Raw genomic sequence first — 19,115 nt, 5'->3', positions numbered from 1 at the left:
TTTATGGATAAAAGTATAATTTTTGAAAGTTAATGTTTTGAAAAAGCACAAGAAAAACAAGAAAAGACACAAAACAAGAAAAACTCAAGATCAAGCAAGAAAAATAAACAAGAACAACTTGAAGATCAATGAAGAACAAAGAACACAAGTTCAAAAATTTAAAGAAAAATATAAAATATGCAATTAACACAAAACTTTAAACAAGACACTAAACTCACAAAAAAAATTAAAAATTGATAAAGAAAAATAATATTTTTGAAAAATTTTTTAAAAAAGAATAATAGAAGATGCAATTCTAGTAAAAAAAAAGGACAAATTCTTCCTAATCTAAGCAACAAAATAAACCTTTAGTTGTTCAAACTCGAATAATCCCCGGCAACGGCGCCAAAAACTTGGTGCACGAAATTGGAAATCACAATTCTTGTCACAACTTCGCACAACTAACCAGCAAGTGCACTGGGTCGTCCAAGTAATACCTTACGTGAGTAAGGGTCGATCCCACGGAGATTATTGGTTTGAAGCAAGCTATGTTTATTTTATTATTCTTAGTTAGGATATCAATAAAAATTATCAGTTGGAATTATTAGAAAAATAAAAGAGTGTGAAATAATTACTTGTTATGCAGTAATGGAGAATATGTTGGAGTCTTGGAGATGCTTTGTCTGATTTATTCCTGTAATGTAATATTCCATCCATGGAAAAGTGCAAAGTTCCCTCCATGGCAAGCTGTATGTAGGGTGTCACCGTTGTCAATGGCTACTTCCCATCCTCTCAGTGAAAATGGTCCAAATGCTCTGTCACAGCACGGCTAATCATCTGTCGGTCCTCAATCAGGTTGGAATAGAATCCAGTGATTCTTTTGCGTCTGTCACTAACGCCCAGCCTTCAGAAGTTTGAAGCTCGTCACAGTCATTCAATCCCGGAATCCTACTCGGAATACCACGGACAAGGTTTAGACTTTCCGGATTCTCATGAATGCTGCCATCAATCTAGCTTATATCATGAAGATTCTGATTAAAGAATCTAAGAGAAGCTCATTCAATCTGATGTAGAACGGAGGTGGTTGTCAGACACACGTTCATGGATTGAGGAAGGTGATGAGTGTCACGGATCATCATCTTCTTCATAATTAAGCGCGAATGAACATCTTAGATAGGAACACACACGTTTGAATGGAGAAATAGAAACAATTGCATTAATTCATCGAGACGCTGCAGAGCTCCTCACCCCCAACAATGGAGTTTAGAGACTCATGCCGTCAAAGTGTATAAAATTCAGATCTGAAAATGTCATGAGATACAAAGTAAATCTCTAAAAGTTGTTTAAATAGTAAACTAGTAACCCTGGATTACAGAAAATGAGTAAACTATGATAGATAGTACAGAAATCCACTTCTGGGGCCCACTTGGTGTGTGCTGGGGCTGAGACTTAAGCTTTTCACGTGCCTGGGGCTATTTTGGGCGTTCAACGCCAGGTTGTAACCTGTTTCTGGCGTTGAACTCCAGCTTGTAACCTGTTTCTGGCGCTGGACGCCAGACAGCAGCATGATACTGGTGTTGAGCGCCAGTTTACATCATCTATCTTCGCGCAAAGTATGGACTATTATATATTGCTGGAAAGCCTGGATGTCTACTTTCCAACGCCGTTGAGAGCGCGCCAATTGGACTCCTGTAGCTCCAGAAAATCCATTTCGAGTGCAGGGAGGTCAGAATCCAACAGCATCAGCAGTCCTTTTTCAGCCTAACTCAGATTTTTGCTCAGCTCCCTCAATTTTAGCCAGAAAATACCCGAAATCATAGAAAAACACACAAACTCATAGTAAAGTCCAGAAATATGATTTTTGCCTAAAAACTAATAATATTCTACTAAAAACTAATTAAAACATACTAAAATCTACATGAAATTACCCCCCAAAAGCATATAAAATATCGGCTCATCAGTTAGCCTTCCCTCATCTCATTTGTCACCTTTGTAATTCAGTTGGAATTAACATAGAGGGAGACATCCTCATTAATGAGGACAAGCCCATCACTAAGAAGAGGATGGAGCAAACAAGGGATCCCACTCATGGACATGAGGAGATTCCTCATCATGAAATTCCTGAGATGCCTCAAGGGATGCACTTTCCTCCACAAAACTATTGGGAGCAAATCAACACCTCCCTAGGAGAATTGAGTTCCAACATGGGACAACTAAGGGTGGAGCACCAAGAACATTCCATCCTCCTCCATGAAATTAGAGAAGATCAAAGAATCATGAGAAAGGAGAAACAAAGGCAAGGAAGAGACATTGAGGAGCTCAAGCACTCCATAAGATCTTCAAGAGGAAGAACAAGCCGCCATCACTAAGGTGGACCCGTTCTTTAATCTCCTTGTTCTTTATTCTTCTATTTTTCGAATTTTTATGCTTATGTTTATCTATGTTTGTGTCTTATGATCATTAGTGTCTTAGTATCTATGCCTTAAAGTTATGAATGTCCTATGAATCCATCACCTTTCTTAAATGAAAAATGTTTTAATTACAAAAGAACAAGAAGTACATGATTTTGAATTCATCCTTGAAACTGGTTTAGTTATTTGATGTGGTGACAATACTTTTTGTTTTCTGAATGTATGCTTGAACAGTGCATATGTCTTTTGAATTTGTTGTTCATGAATGTTAAAATTGTTGGCTCTTGAAAGAATGATGAAAAAGGAGACATATTACTGAGGATCTGAAAAATCATAAAAATGATTCTTGAAGCAAGAAAAAGCAGTGAATTAAAAAAAAAAGCAAGCAGAAAAAGCCAATAGCCCTTTAAACCAAAAGGCAAGGGTAATAAAAAGGATCCAAGGCTTTGAGCATCAGTGGATAGGAGGGCCTACAGGAATAATATCCTGGCCTAAGCGGCTAAACCAAGTTGTCCCTAACCATGTGCTTGTGGCGTGAAGGTGTTAAGTGAAAACTTGAGACTGAGCGGTTAAAGTCGTGATCCAAAGCAAAAATAGTGTGCTTAAGAACCCTGGACATCTCTAATTGGGGACTCTAGCAAAGCTGAGTCACAATCTGAAAAGGTTCACCCAGTTATGTGTCTGTGGCATGGATGTATCCGGTGGTAATACTGGAAAACAAAGTGCTTTGGGCCACAGCCAAGACTCATAAAGGAGTTGTGTTCAAGAATCAACATACTTAACTAGGAGAATCAATAACACTATCTGGATTCTGAGTTCCTATAGAAGCCAATCATTCTGAACTTCAAAGGATAAAAGTGAGATGCCAAAACTGTTCAGAGGCAAAAAGCTACAAGTCCCGCTCATTTAATTGGAGCTAAGTTTCATTGATATTTTGGAGTCCATAGTATATTCTCTTCTTTTTATCCTATTTGATTTTTAGTTGCTTGGGGACAAGCAACAATTTAAGTTTGGTGTTGTGATGAGTGGATAATTTATACGCTTTTTGGCATTGTTTTTAGTATGTTTTTAGTATGTTTTAGTTAGTTTTTATTATATTTTTATTAGTTTTTATTTCAAATTTACTTTTCTGGACTTTACTATGAGTTTGTGTGTTTTTCTATGATTTCAGGTATTTTCTGGCTGAAATTGAGGGACCTGAGCAAAAATCTGATTCAGAGGCTGAAAAGGACTGCAGATGCTGTTGGATTCTGACCTCCCTGCATTCAAAGTGAATTTTCTGGAGCTATAGAAGCCCAATTGGCGCGCTCTCAATTGCGTTGGAAAGTAGACATCCTGGGCTTTCCAGCAATATATAATAGTTCATACTTTTCTCGAGATTTTATGGCCCAAACCGGCGTTCCAAATCAGCTCAAGAATTCCCGGCGTTTAACGCTGGAACTGGCACAGAAGTGGGAGTTATACGCCCAAACTGGCACAAAAGCTGGCGTTTAACTCCAAGAAAAGTCTCTACACATGGAAGCTTCAATGCTCAGCCCAAACACACACCAAGTGGACCCGGAAGTGGATTTTTATGTCATTTACTCATTTCTGTAAACCCTAAGCTACTAGTTCTCTATAAATAAGACCTTTTGCTATTGTATTTTCATCTTGGTTCTTCTGGTTCCCTCTCTGGGGCCGAAGCCAATGATCACCATTATCACTTATGTATTTTCAACGGTGGAGTTTCTACACACCATAGATTAAGGTGTGGAGTGGTGCACGAAATTGTGATCACTACTTTTTAATACACGAAATAATCCCTAGTAATGGCTCCAAAGACTTGGTGCTCAATACCATGGCATAAACACAACTTCGCACAACTAACCAGCAAGTGCACTGGGTCGTCCAAGTAATAAACCTTACGCGAGTAAGGGTCGATCCCACGAAGATTGTTGGTATGAAGCAAGCTATGGTCACCTTGTAAATCTCAGTCAGGCAGACTCAAATGGGTATAGTGATAAACGAATAAAGCATAAAGATAAAGATAGAGATACTTATGTATATCATTGGTGAGAGCTTCAGATAAGCGTATGAAGATGCCTTCCCTTCCGTCTCTCTGCTTTCCTACTGTCTTCATCCAATCCTTCTTACTCCTTTCCATGGCAAGCTTATGCAAGGGTTTCACCGTTGTCAGTGGCTACCTCGCATCCTCTCATTGGAAATGTTCAATGCACCCTGTCACGGCACGGCTATCCATCTGTCGGTTCTCAATCAGGCCGGAATAGAATCCAGTGATTCTTTTGCGTCTGTCACTAACGCCCCGCCTTCAGGAGTTTGAAGCACGTCACAGTCATTCAATCATTGAATCCTACTCAGAATACCACAGACAAGGTTAGACCTTCCGGATTCTCTTGAATGCCGCCATCAGTTCTTGCCTATACCACGAAGATTCCGGTTAAAGAATCCAAGAGATAAACACTAGAGCCTCGTATGCTTGTAGAACAAGAGTGGTTGTCAGTCACTTTGTTCATGAGTGAGAATGATGATGAGTGTCACGGATCATCACATTCATCAAGTTGAAGAACAAGTGATATCTTGGACAAAGAACAAGCGGAATTGAATAGAAGAACAATAGTAATTGCATTAATACTCGAGGTACAGCAGAGCTCCACACCTTAATCTATGGTGTGTAGAAACTCCACCGTTGAAAATACATAAGAACAAGGTCTAGGCATGGCCGAATGGCCAGCCTCCCAAAGTGATCAAAAGATCTAAAGAAAAAGGTTCCAAAGATCAGAAGATGATAAATACAATAGTAAAAGGTCCTACTTATAGAAAACTAGTAGCCTAAGGTTTACAAAGATGAGTAAATGACATAAAAATCCACTTCCGGGCCCACTTGGTGTGTGCTTGGGCTGAGCAATGAAGCATTTTTCGTGTAGAGACTCTCCTTGGAGTTAAACGCCAGCTTTTATGCCAGTTTGGGCGTTTAACTCCCATTTTGGTGCCAGTTCCGGCGTTTAACGCTGGGATTTCTGTAGGTGACTTTTAACGCCGGTTTGGGCCATCAAATCTTGGGCAAAGTATGGACTATTATATATTGCTGGAAAGCCCAGGATGTCTACTTTCCAACGCCGTTGAGAGCGCGCCAATTGGGCTTCTGTAGCTCCAGAAAATCCACTTCGAGTGCAGGGAGGTCAGAATCCAACAGCATCTGCAGTCCTTTTCAGTCTCTGAATCAGATTTTTGCTCAGATCCCTCAATTTCAGCCAGAAAATACCTGAAATCACAGAAAAACACACAAACTCATAGTAAAGTCCAGAAAAGTGAATTTTAACAAAAAACTAATAAAAATATAATAAGAACTAACTAAAAGATACTAAAAACATACTAAAAACAATGCCAAAAAGCGTATAAATTATCCGCTCATCATGGAGCTCTGCTGTACCTCGAGTATTAATGTAATTACTATTGTTCTTCTATTCAATTCAGCTCATTCTTGTTCTAAGATATTCATTTGCACCCAAGAACATGATGAATGTGATGATTATGTGACGCTCATCATCATTCTCACTTATGAACGCGTGCCTGACAACCACTTCCGTTCTACATGCAAACAAGGCTTGAATGTGTATCTCTTGGATTCCTTAATCAGAATCTTCATGGTATAAGCTAGAATTGATGGCGGCATTCTTGAGAATCCGGAAGGTCTAAACCTTGTCTGTGGTATTCTGAGTAGGATTCAAGGATTGAATGACTGTGACGAGCTTCAAACTCGCGATTGTGGGGCGTTAGTGACAGACGCAAAAGAATCACTGGATTCTATTCCGACATGATCGAGAACCGACAAATGAATAGCCGTGCTGTGACAGAGCGCGTTGAAAATTTTCACTGAGAGGACGGGACTGTAGCCATTGACAATGGTGTTGCCCTACATACAGCTTGCCATGGAAGGAGCCTTGCATTTATGAAAGTGAGAAAACAGTATGTTGCAGGAATTCAGAGGACAAAGCATCTCCAAAACTCCAATATATTATCCATTACTGCATAATAAGTATTTATTTCATGCTCTTTTACTTTTTACAATTGAAACTAAAAATTATTATTGATATTATATCCTGACTAAGAATAATAAGAAAACCATAGCTTGCTTCAAGCCAACAATCTCCGTGGGATTCGACCCTTACTCACGTAAGGTATTACTTGGACGACCCAGTGCACTTGCTGGTTAGTTGTGCGAAGCTGTGAGAAATAGTCCATTAATATTGGCATACACAATTTCGTGCACCAATATCATATTCTCAAATCTTCTCAATACAAGTCAGTAGTCCTCTCAATATCACAACTGTCCAATTTCAGTAATATAGTATCCAATAGTTCAAGTTTAGTAGTTCAGTGTTCAGAGTAGTGGCAAATATAAGTAGTGAGATTCAAGCACAATCAAAGGCAATTACAACAAGTAGAGCAGATAGTAGTTAAACAGAGATAATCTTATAGGCAAACCAAATATAATGTTCACACTCAAAGAATGTCACATAGATGTAGATGATGCATGCCTTTTCCACTGGCTATGAGCTCACGTGTCGGTTAAACTGCCAAAATCTAGCATATCCAGTAGCTAACACGGACATGATCTCTAGGTTGCACATCCCCAGTAGGAACATAAAGGAAGGAGAGTGCCTTTCCACCTTCTCTTGGAGGTATTACAAAGGAGTGTGCCTTTTCACATCGAAGGAGTGTGCCTTTTCACCTTGCAAGCAAAGAAAGATGTGGGGGAAAACAATAAGAATGAGAGTGCCTTTCCACCTTCCCCACATCCATACCACGATAAGAGAGGGGATCCTTCATCCTCAACTTGCCAAACCGTGAGTGGGACAAAGTCACCGTCCTCACCGAGGGCAGGACTAAACCACCACTCCTACAACGACAAATCAACCACGAACAAGCACGATGGAACCTTCATCCTTGACTGGTGCGGGTGCCAACCCAAATATCAAATCGATACGCAAGTGGGATAACACCCAAACCTTGCCACAAACAGATATCCATTTAACATGTAAGCAGGATATCACCCAAACCTTGTCAATCTGGCCATTTAGGCCATAATCAATCATTATCGGTGTCCTTTAGTAATTTCATAAGCGGTTTAATAACTCCTTGACGCCATTTAGTTTTTCGTTTCATCCATATGAATTCATAAACCCCCAATTATGTAACAGGTTTCCAATTTCTTTAACATGTGAGCGGAATAAAACCTCCATCCTCACCGCGGGCGGGATATAACCACCATCCCTCCAACATCTCCTCCAGTTATGTAACACCCTACCACACAAAGCCTGACGCTATAGTCGTAAATCAAAGGTAGCGAGGTATTACGACCTCTAAAAATAAAAAAGTACATACATAGCATTTGAAAGAATATAATTTAACTAGGAACATGTGAAAAAAGAAAATAGAAAAATAATCGCATCGCACTTGAAACACAAAAGGTAAGAAAGCGTTGATATATAGAACCAAAGGTACATATAAGATCCATATATAATATACATAAAGTACTAGTCTCGACCTGCGAAGAAAGGCTGGTTAGAACAAAATACAAAATCAAACTATACCAAAATATAACCTGTTTCTTGATAAACCCCATTTTTAGGATTTATCTTGTGTTGAAATTAAAGGGTTTTGGTCACCTTTTCTCACATTTATTCAATGAAATAGCATGGTTTTGTAAATTCTCCCTTAATTTGTGCTGAAGTGTAAAAACATGCTTTTTAGGCTTTTAACTTGCTAATTTTAATTCACCTTTGATTCCACTAGATGCCTTGATGTGTTTGTTAAGTGATTTCAGGTTGAAAAGGCTAGGAATGGATCAAAGGAATGAAGAGAAAAGCATGCAAAGTGGAGAAATCATGGAAAATCAAGGATTTGGGATGCACTCACCGATGTGCACGCATGGATACGAGGTCACATGACGACGCGTACGCGTGACAGACGCGTATGCGTGGATAGCAAAACGTCAAGTGACGCGTACGCGTGACCCACGCGTATGCATCGATACTCGCACGTGACCTCATTAAAGTGAAAATGCTGGGGGCAATTTTTGAGCTTCCCAGCCCCAAATCTAACTCATTTTCTGAGCCCATTACATGCAGAATTCTAGTGGGAGCAAGGGGGAGGATACAAACACTTAGTTTTAGAGAGAGATGTAGAATTCTAGAGAGAGAGGCTCTCTCCTCTCTCTAGATTAGGGTTCTTAGTTTTACTCTGTTTAGATCTAGATCTACTCCTTCTTTCGCTTTAATTTTCCTTTTATCTTTACTTGTTCTAGCACTTTACCTCTCTTGTAGTTCCTTTGTTTTGTTAATTGTAGTTTATGAACTCTTATGTAGATCTCCATTTTCCTTTCAATACAATTTATGATTTCCATGTCTTCTTATATTTGCTTTAGTTTCCTATTGTTGATCTCTTGTCTTTGTAGTTATAGCTTCCTTTAATTCTTACAATTTACCATGCTTTATGTTTATGCCCATTAGGTATTTGATGAAATGTCTCCTTTAGTCATGAGTTAGGTTTTTCCTTCTCTTGGCTTGTGTTGAGTAATTGGTGACTCTTGAGTTATTAAACTCTTTTATTGACTGATAATTGGAAGTTGCTAGTTGACTTGAATGTCACTAAACTAGTCTTTCATTATGATTTGACTAGGACTTGTGATCTCAAGTTGATATCCACTTGACTTTCCTTCATATTTAGAGGCTAACTGATGAGGGAAAAATGATTCCACACAAACTCACCGACAAGTGTACCGGGTCGCATCAGGTAGTAATAACTCACAAGAGTGAGGTCGATCCCACAGGGATTGATGGATTGAGTAATTTTAGTTAGGTGATAAATTTAGTTAAGCGAATATTTGGTTATTTGAGTGATTTTGATTAATAGAAGCTAAATTGCAAGTAAGTAATGGTGCAGAAGGTAAATTGGACAAAAAAGTAAAGTGCAAAAGAGATAAATTTGCAGAAACTTGAAATGCAAGAAAGTAAAAGAGCTGAAACTTAAATTGCAAGAAAAGTAAATTGCAGAAACTTAAAGTGCAAGAAATGTAAAGTGCTGAATCTAAATTGCTTAGAAATGTAAATTTCTTGAAGAATAAAAGGATTTGGATGCTGGGATTCAGAATTTAACAAGGAAATGCAAATTAAATAAATTAGAGAGCTATGAGATGAAGAGATTCAGCTCAGTAGCCAAACAGAAATGGAAAATTACTTAAAGAAACAAACAGAAAAAGAAACTTAGCTCAATTATGAAATTTTAAAAGAGAAATTGAAGATCGAAGGAGAGCAATGAGATCAGAAAGCAGATCTAGATCTCAATTACTCCCTTGACCAATCAAAAAGAAATTACAGAAGAAATGAAAATGAAAACAGCAAAGGAAATTCAGATCCAATTCCTCAATTCTCAGAACTATATAAACAAAAAGTAAAGATGATTCTTAGATCAAGAAATTTACTGGAGTTCTTAAATATGAATTCACAAAACCCAAAAATAGAAAGTAGAAGTTTTAAAAGAAAGAAAATGAAAACAGAAAGCAAACTAGATCTAATCCCAATTCCCAAATTCAAAATAAATGAAAATTAAAAGTGAAAAACTAAAATGAGCTAAAGATCCTTCACAAATCAAATTAACTCCTATTTATACACTTTCTATTTTGGTCTTCAAATCTTGGAGTGGGCTTTTCCAATTTGGCCTTGAATGAATGGATCAGGAGTGGCTTGGTTCAATTGAGTCAAGGTGGTGGGAACCTTCCAGGGGAGCGTTCAGTTGGCTTAAGTGAACGCTACGTTTAATTTGCCAAGCAGGTGCTTCCCTCGTGCTAATTTTTTCTCCTTGGTGCGTGATAAACCCCTATTTTATGAGTCATCTTGTGCTTAAATTGAGTGTTTTTATCAAATATTCACCCACTTATTCATGTAAATTGCATGGTTTTACTATTCCTTCCTCATTTTATGATATATGTGAAAACATGTTTCCTATGCTTTAAAAATATTAAATTTAATTATCCTTTATTACCATTCGATGTCGTGATTTGTGTGTTAAGTATTTTCAGGTTTCATAGGCTAGAAATGACTTAGAGGATAAAAAGGAGACATACAAAACTGGAAGGAATGCACAAAAATGGAGTTTTGAGACGCGAACGCATGGACGACGCGGACGCATGTTTTGAGCAGAACGCAATTGATGTGGATGCATGACTGACACGGATGTGCGGAAGAGCAAAACTCCAGATGACGCGAATGCGTGACCCACGCGTACGCGTGAGAGACGCCACGTGCAGAAAATGCAGAAAACGCCCCTAGCGATTTCTGAACCCTCTTTTGGCCCAGACACAAGTCCAGAAGCACAGATTAGAGGCTATAAAGTGGGAAGTCCATCCATTCAGCAAGAACAACATACACAACATTCATAATTCATAATTTTAGGTTTTAGATGTAGTTTCTAGAGAGAGAGAGGCTCTCTCCTATCTCTTAAGTTTTAGGATTTAGGATTTCTTTTAGGATTAGGATTTCTACTTCTCAATTTTCAGGTTCAATGTTCCTTTTATTTATTTTTCTAATTTAATTTATGAATTTTCATGTTGGATTTGATTTCTTTTATTTAATGCAATTGAGGTATTTCAGATTTATGATTTTTATTTAGCTTTCTATATTCTTGGCTTTGGTTGAGTAATTAGAGACTCTTGAGTTATCAAACTCTTTAGTTGATTGATAATTGGAAGTTGCTAATTGACTTGAATTCCACTAACTCTAGTCTTTCTTTGGGAATTGACTAGGACTTGAGGATTCATATTGATTTATCCACTTGACTTACCTTCATAGTTAGAGGTTGACTAAGTGGGAGCAACGAGCAATTCTCATCACAATTGATAAGGATAACTAGGATAGGACTTCTAATTTTCATACATTGCCAAGAGTTTTCTTAATTATTAATTTATTTTTTTTGTCATTTAAATTACTTGTTCCTTATTTCAAAAACCCAAAACAAAATATATCTTTTTCCATAATCAATAATAAATCATACTTCCCTGCAATTCCTTGAGAAGACGACCCGATGTTTGAATACTTCGGTTTATAAATTTTATTGGGTTTTGTTACTTGTGACAACCAAACTTTTGTACGAAAGGATTCTCTGTTGGTTTAGAAACTATACTTACAACGCGATTATATTTTTATAAATTATTTACCAATAGAAAATTCGATCGTCAGTGCGTGCTCAGCAAAAAAGCACGTGAAAGTTCACAAAAGTGAACTTGGCGTTCACTCCTTTGAACGCTTGCCTTGGCATGTGCCCTACTCCCAACTAGCGTTCACTTTGTGAAGTGTCCACTCACTCTTTGAGGGCTACATTCCTTTGCTTCCTTAAGCGCGCCTTGCTTCCTTGGTGCCTTATGCGCGAAAACGTTCACAACTATGAACGTAGCGTTCACTTCTTTGAACGCTCCTTGGATTGTGCCTTCCCTTGAGTGCTGCCTAGCTGAGCGCTCCTTTTGGTTGAGCGCTCTGTTCATGGGCGTTCCCTTTGGTTGAACGCTCCTTGCTTTCCTTGGTGAAAGGCACGAAGAAGTTCACAAAAGTGAACGCTAAGTTCACTTCTTTGAACACCAGCCTTGTGTTGCCTTTGATGCGCATTGCTTCCTTGCTTCCATAAGCTAAAAATGTTTATTGTTTTGAACGTGGCGTTCAATTCTTTGAATGTGGCTTCTTGTTGCATTCCTTGGATGCTCGCCTTTGATGAGCACTCCCTCATGGGCGTTCACTTAATGAATGCTATGTTCATTAAGTGAACGCTACCCCTTTGTGTCTCCAAGCTTAGCGTTGCCTTAATGAATCGCCACGCTTTGATAATGCAACGCTTTCCTGGTTCTTTCTTTTCTTCATCATTTCTTCACCTACAAGCAACCAAACAAACATGTCAAAGTATCACCAACTTCACAAAGTTTCTGTATCATTCATAAAATCAATTAATTCTAGCCTAAACCCTATGATTTTGTGTAAAATAAATTATGGTTGATTGATTTATCATAATCATGAAAATCCACTCAAATCACTTACTTATTGTGCAAGAAAGTACATAAAACCTAATCAAACTAATGAAAAATGCTTGTAAAACTAGCATAAGATGACTTGTCATCATAAACTAAGTGGAGCAACGAACAATTCTTGTCACAATTGATAAGGATAACAAGGATGGGACTTATAGTTCTCATATCTTGCCAAGAGCTTTCTTAGTTGTTAGCTTATTTCTCTTGCATTTATATTTCTTATTTCCTATCTCAAAAAAAAATCCCAAAACATTCCTTCATAGCCAATAACAAGAACACTTCATTGCAATTCCTAGGGAGACGACCCAAGGTTTAAATACTTCGGTTTATTTTTATTGGGGTTTGTACTTGTGACAAACAAATTTTTTATTGAGGAATTGTTTGTTGGTTTAGAACTATACTTGCAATGAGATTTCATTTGTGAAATTCTTTACCGATAGACAATTTTCGTTCATCAAAATGGCACCATTGCCGGGGAGTTACAATTGTGTGCCTTGTTATTGGTTATTGTGAATATGTTCATATTGTGAATATCTTGATTTTTGGATTGCTTGTCAGTTGTTGCTAGTTTTAGGACTTTGTTTCATTATTTCTTGTTAGCTTTTGTTTTTATTTTCTCTTTTCATTATGAGTTCTCACTTTGGCTATGAGTTTGGTTCTAACTATGTTGTAGGAAATGGGAGCTACAATGAAGACATGCATCAAGGTTGGAACAATCAAGGGTGGGAGGAGCCATATGCATATGATCAATCTTCTTGGCAACAACCTCCACCAATGCACTATGAACAAGAGCCATTCTATGATGCATACCAATCAAATAGCTATGGTGATCCTCTTTGTGACTATCAAGAACCACCACCATATGCTTGTGAGCCATATCCTCAACATAGCCATCAACCATACTCACAAGCCTCTTTCCACCAAACACCTCCATATGATCCTGATCTATATCCACCATACCAACCACCTTTTGAGCCATATGAACCATATATAGAACCACCACAATATCAACACTTCCAAGAACCACCCTTCTCCATACTATGACCAAGATGAACCACTTCTAATGTATGTGAACTTTCACCCACAAGATGAATTCTACTTTCCACCACAACCCTCCATAGAAGAATATCCATCTCCATCAGTCCAAGAGCAATATGATCCTACTTATGTTAGCAAAGTGGAACAAGAATCAAAGGATCGTCTCAAGGAAGTAATAGATCGGTGCTGCGGTATTTTACAACCCATAAACTAACCGGCAAGTGCACCGGGTCGTCCCAAGTAATACCTTATGTGAGTAAGGGTCGATCCCACGAGGATTGATGGATCAAGCAACAATAGCATTTGATAGGATTAGTTAGGCAAGAAGAAAATGGTTTTGAGATATTCAAAGAGCATTAAACAGTACTTTAAGAATTTCAGAAAGCAAGCAGCAATGAGTTGGGAATAAAATATTTGAGAAATCAGTTAAGGTTTCAGAGTTATCTAATTTTCGGTTAACTTTTATTACTAATTAATTTAATCATGCAAGATTTAATTTCATGGAAAACTATATGTGACTAGACCCTAATTCCTTAGACCTTCCTAGTCTCCTCTAAAATTCATTAATTGCCAATTCCTTGGTTAATTAATTCCAATTAGAGGGTGATGATCAATTTCTAGTTTATATGCCAAAAGAATCCTAATTATCCACAAATGAGGGGAGTATATGTCACGTATCCCGTTAAATACAAACAATTAGAAATTCAGTATAATATGTTTTCAAGTTGTTGTTCAAGTTAAGAGCTTTTCTAAGTTTTACGAGAACTCAATTAGAACATGGGTCATACTTCCGTTCCACCCATATTCATAAAATAAAGAACGAAAACAATTATTGAAATATAAACTAAGACATGAATTAAATTAAAAAGATCAAATGAATCAATGCATGAAAATAGACAGAGCTCCTAACCTTAACAATGAAGGATTAGTTGCTCATGGTTCAGAGAGGAAAAATAAGGGTTCTGCTAGCAATGTGTTCCCTGTCTAAATGTATAGAGTTCCTATTTATAACTAATCCTAATAAATTTAAAATCTAATTATCTAAAAATAATATCTTTTCCTAAAAATCATATTTGAATTTAAATTCGAATTAATTAACAAGTCTTCCGCTGATGGGTGGGGACCACTTGATTTGTCCATTATGCAGCTTCTAATCTATGTTTTCTGGGCTGGAATCTGGTTCAAAAAGGCGGCTCAAAATCCACGTCAGCGATTTTTGTAAATTCTGCAGATCGCGCACGTCACGCGTATGCGTCGCTGGTCTTTTTCGCAACTCACGCAGACGCGTCGGTCACGCGAATGCGTCGCTGAGAAAATCTTCAAATCACGCGTGCGCGTCAGTCACGCGTACGCGTTGCCTTGGATACTTCCAGATCATGCGCATGCGTCAGGCACGCGTGCGCGTCTGATGAGCGGATAATTTATACGCTTTTTGGCATTGTTTTTAGGAAGTTTTTAGTAAGTTCAAGCTACTTTTAGGGATGTTTTCATTAGTTTTTATGTTAAATTCACATTTCTGGACTTTACTATGAGTTTGTGTGTTTTTCTGTGATTTCAGGTAATTTCTGGCTGAAATTGAGGGACTTGAGCAAAACTCTGAAAAAGGCTGACAAAAAGGACTGCTGATGCTGTTGGAATCTGACCTCCCTGCACTCAAAATGGATTTTCTGGAGTTATAGAACTCCAAATGGCGCGCTCTTAACGGCGTTGGAAAGTAGACATTCAGGGCTTTCCAGCAATATATAATAGTCCATACTTTATTCGGAATTTGACGACGTAACTTGGCGTTGAACGCCAAGTACATGCTGCTGTCTGGAGTTAAACGCCAGAAAAACGTCATGATCCGGAGTTGAACGCCCAAAACACGTCATAACTCGGAGTTCAACTCCAATAAAAGCCTCAGCTCGTGGATAGATCAAGCTCAGCCCAAACATACACCAAGTGGGCCCCGGAAGTGGATTTATGCGTCAATTACTTACTCATGTAAACCCTAGGAGCTAGTTTATTATAAATAGAACTTTTTACTATCATAATCGCATCCTGGATTGTATTTTGAATCCTGTGATCACGTTTTGGGGGCTGGCCATTCGGCCATGCCTGAACCTTTTACTTATGTATTTTCAACGGTGGAATTTCTGCACACCATAGATTAAGGGTACGGAGCTCTGCTGTACCTCAAGTATTAATGCAGTTCTATTTTCTTTTATTCAATTCTCTCTTATTCTTATTCCAAGATATTCATTCGCACCCAAGAATATGATGAATGTGATGATTAGATAACCCTCATTATCATTCTCACTTATGAACGCGCGTGATTGACAACCACTTCCGTTCTACATGCAACAGAGCTTGAATGCATATCTCTTAGATTCCCCAACAGAATCTTCGTGGTATAAGCTAGATAGATGGCGGCATTTATGAGGATCCGGAAAGTCTCACCTTGTCTGTGGTATTCCGAGTAGGATCCTGGGAATCCGGAAAGTCTAACCTTGTCTGTGGTATTCCGAGTAGGATTCCGGTAATGAATGACTGTGACGTGCTTCAGACTTGCAAGTGCTGGGCGTTAGTGACAAACGCAAAAGAATCAAGGGATTCTATTCCAGTAGGCGCGGGAACCAACCAGTGATTAGCCGTGCTGTGACAGAGCGCGTGAGCGTAGTTTTCACTGCGAGGATGGGATGTAGCCTTCGGCCAGGTGATGCCTCCAGACGATTAGCCATGCGAGTGACAGCCGCAGAGGACCATTTTCCCGAGAGGATTGAAAGTAGCCATCGTCGAACGGTGAACCCCTATACACAGCTTGCCATGGAAAGGAGTAAGAAGGATTGAGTTGAAGCAGTAGGAAAGTAGGCGTCCTTGAGCCATATAGTACCTCCATATGCTTATCTGAAATTCCTACCAATGAGGCTGCATAAGTATCCCTTTTATTATTTCTTTTCTTTTTATTATTTGATTTTCTAAATTCCATAATTTTATCTGCCTAACTGAGATTTACAAGGTGACCATAGCTTGCTTCATACCAACAATCTCTGTGGGATCGACCCTTACTCACGTAAGGTTTATTACTTGGACGACCCAGTGCACTTGCTGGTTAGTTGAGCGAGACTGTGAAGTTAATTTTAGACCATGGTATTGTGCACCAAGTTTTTGGAGCCATTACCGAGGAATATTATTCGAGTTGTGTGAAAGTATAAATCACAATTTCGCCCACCAAGTTTTTGGCGCCGTTGCCGGGGATTGTTCGAGTATGGACAACTGACGGTTCATCTTGTTGCTCAGATTAGGTAATTTTCTTTTCAAAAATCTTTTTCAAAATTTTTCTTTTATTTTTCGTTTTTCTAAAATATATTTTCAAAAAAAAAAATTTAATAAAAATTAAAAAAAAATCATAAAAACCAAAAATATTTTGTGTTTCTTGTTTGAGTCTTGAGTCAATTTTTAAGTTTGGTGTCAATTGCATGCTTTAAAAATCTTTTCTTGCATTTTTCGAAAATTCATGCATTCATGGTGTTCTTTATGATCTTCAAGTTGTTCTTGGTAAGTCTTCTTGTTTGATCTTGATGTTTTCTTGTTTTGTGTTGTTTGTTGTTTTTCATGTGCATTTTTGCATTCATATTTTCCATGCATTAAAGATTTCTAAGTTTGGTGTCTTGCATGTTTTCTTTGCATCAAAAATTTTTCAAAATTATGTTCTTGATGTTCATCATGATCTTCAAAGTGTTCTTGGTGTTCATCTTGACATTCATAGCATTCTTGCATGCATTCATGGTTTTGATCTAAAAATTTCATGCATTGAGTATTTTTGTTGTTTTTCTCTCTCATAATTAAAAATTCAAAAATAAAAAAAATATCTTTTCCTTATTTCCCTCCAAAATTTCGAAATTTTGGGATTGACTTGGTCAAAAATTTTCAAAATTAGTTGTTTCTTACAAGTCAAGTCAAAATTTCAATTTTAAAAATCTTACCTTTTTAAAATCTTTTTCAAAAATCATATCTTTTTCATTTTTTTTTTCTATTTTTCGAAAATTTCAAAAATCTTTTTCAAATTATTTTCAAAATCTTTTCCTTATCTTTAAATCATATTTTCGAAAATTCACTAATAATTAATGTGATTGGTTCAAAAATTTGAAGTTTGTTACTTTCTTGTTAAGAAAGGTTCAATCTTTAAGTTCTAGAATCTTATCTTGTAGTTTCTTGTTAGTGAAGTAAATAATTTCAAAATTTTTGAATTAAATCTTTTTATCTTTTATTTTGATCTTTTTCAAAAATTTTATCTTTTTCAAAATTTGATTTCAAAAATATCTTATCTAACTTCTTATCTTCTTATCTTTTTCAATTTTGATTTCAAATCTTTTTCAATCAACTAACTAACTTTTTGTTTGTTTCTTATCTTTTTCAAAACCACCTAACTACTTTTCTCCCTTCTATTTTCGAAAATATCTCTCTCTTTTTCAAAAATTATTTTTAATTAACTAATTGTTTCATGTTTTAATTTTAATTACAATTTATCTCTAATTTTCGAAAATCACTAACCCCTTTTCAAAATTATTTTCGAAATTTCTCTTCTCTTTTCTTCTTCTATTTAATTATTTAATTACTAACACTTCTCTTCACCTCTCTTCATCCAAAATCCGAACCCCCCTCTTCATTCTTCTACCCCTTCTTTTTCTACTAACATAAAGGAATCTCTATACTGTGACATAGAGGATTCCTCTTCTTTTCTTGTTTTCTTCTCTTTCATATGAGCAGGAACAAGGATAAAGGCACTCTTATTGAAATTGATCCAGAACCTGAAAGGACTCTGAAGAGAAAATTAAGAGAAGCTAAATTAAATTATTCTAAAGGTAACCTTTCAGAAACATTAGAACAAGAGAAGGAGATGGCAGCCGAAAATAATAATAATGCAAGGAGAATGCTTGGTGACTTCACAAAACCAACGTCCAAGTTTGATGGAAGAAGCATCTCCATTCCTGCCATTGGAGCTAACAACTTTGAGCTGAAACCTCAGCTAGTTGCTTTAATGCAACAAAACTGCAAGTTTTATGGACTTCCATCTGAAGATCCTTATCAGTTTTTAATTGAGTTCTTGCAGATCTGTGAGACTGTAAAGATGAATGGAGTTGATCCTGAAGTCTACAGACTCATGCTTTTCCCTTTTGCTGTAAGAGACAGAGCTAAAGTGTGGTTGGATTCACAACCCAAGGATAGCCTGGACTCATGGGATAAGCTTGTCACTGCATTCTTAGATAAATTCTTTCCTCCTCAAAAGCTGAGCAAGTTGAGAGTGGATGTTCAAACCTTCAAACAAAAAGATGGTGAATCCCTCTATGAAGCTTGGGAAAGATACAAGCAGCTGACCAAAAGATGTCCATCTGACATGTTTTCAGAATGGACCATTTTAGATATATTCTATTATGGTCTCTCTGAATTTTCGAAAATGTCATTGGACCATTCTGCAGGTGGATCTATTCACCTAAATAAAACGCCTGAAGAGGCTCAAGAGCTCATTGACATGGTTGCAAATAACCAGTTCATGTACACTTCTGAGAGGAATTCCGTGAACAATGGGATACCTCAAAAGAAAGGAGTTCTTGAAATTGATACTCTGAATGCCA

General features: G+C 37.4%; 1 non-coding gene across 1 annotated transcript; it reads right to left on the bottom strand.

The window, feature by feature from the left end:
* Window positions 1-18,775: 18,775 nt before the first annotated feature.
* Window positions 18,776-18,879, bottom strand: LOC130942605 (small nucleolar RNA R71). The gene has a single exon (XR_009071171.1). It is a non-coding gene; the product is annotated as a small nucleolar RNA R71 (small nucleolar RNA).
* Window positions 18,880-19,115: the final 236 nt, after the last annotated feature.

This window comes from Arachis stenosperma, chromosome 7 (genome assembly GCF_014773155.1).
Source record: "Arachis stenosperma cultivar V10309 chromosome 7, arast.V10309.gnm1.PFL2, whole genome shotgun sequence".
NCBI lineage: Eukaryota > Viridiplantae > Streptophyta > Magnoliopsida > Fabales > Fabaceae > Arachis > Arachis stenosperma.
Note: the sequence above shows the minus strand (reverse complement) of the source record. Positions and strands in the feature narration are given on the sequence as shown.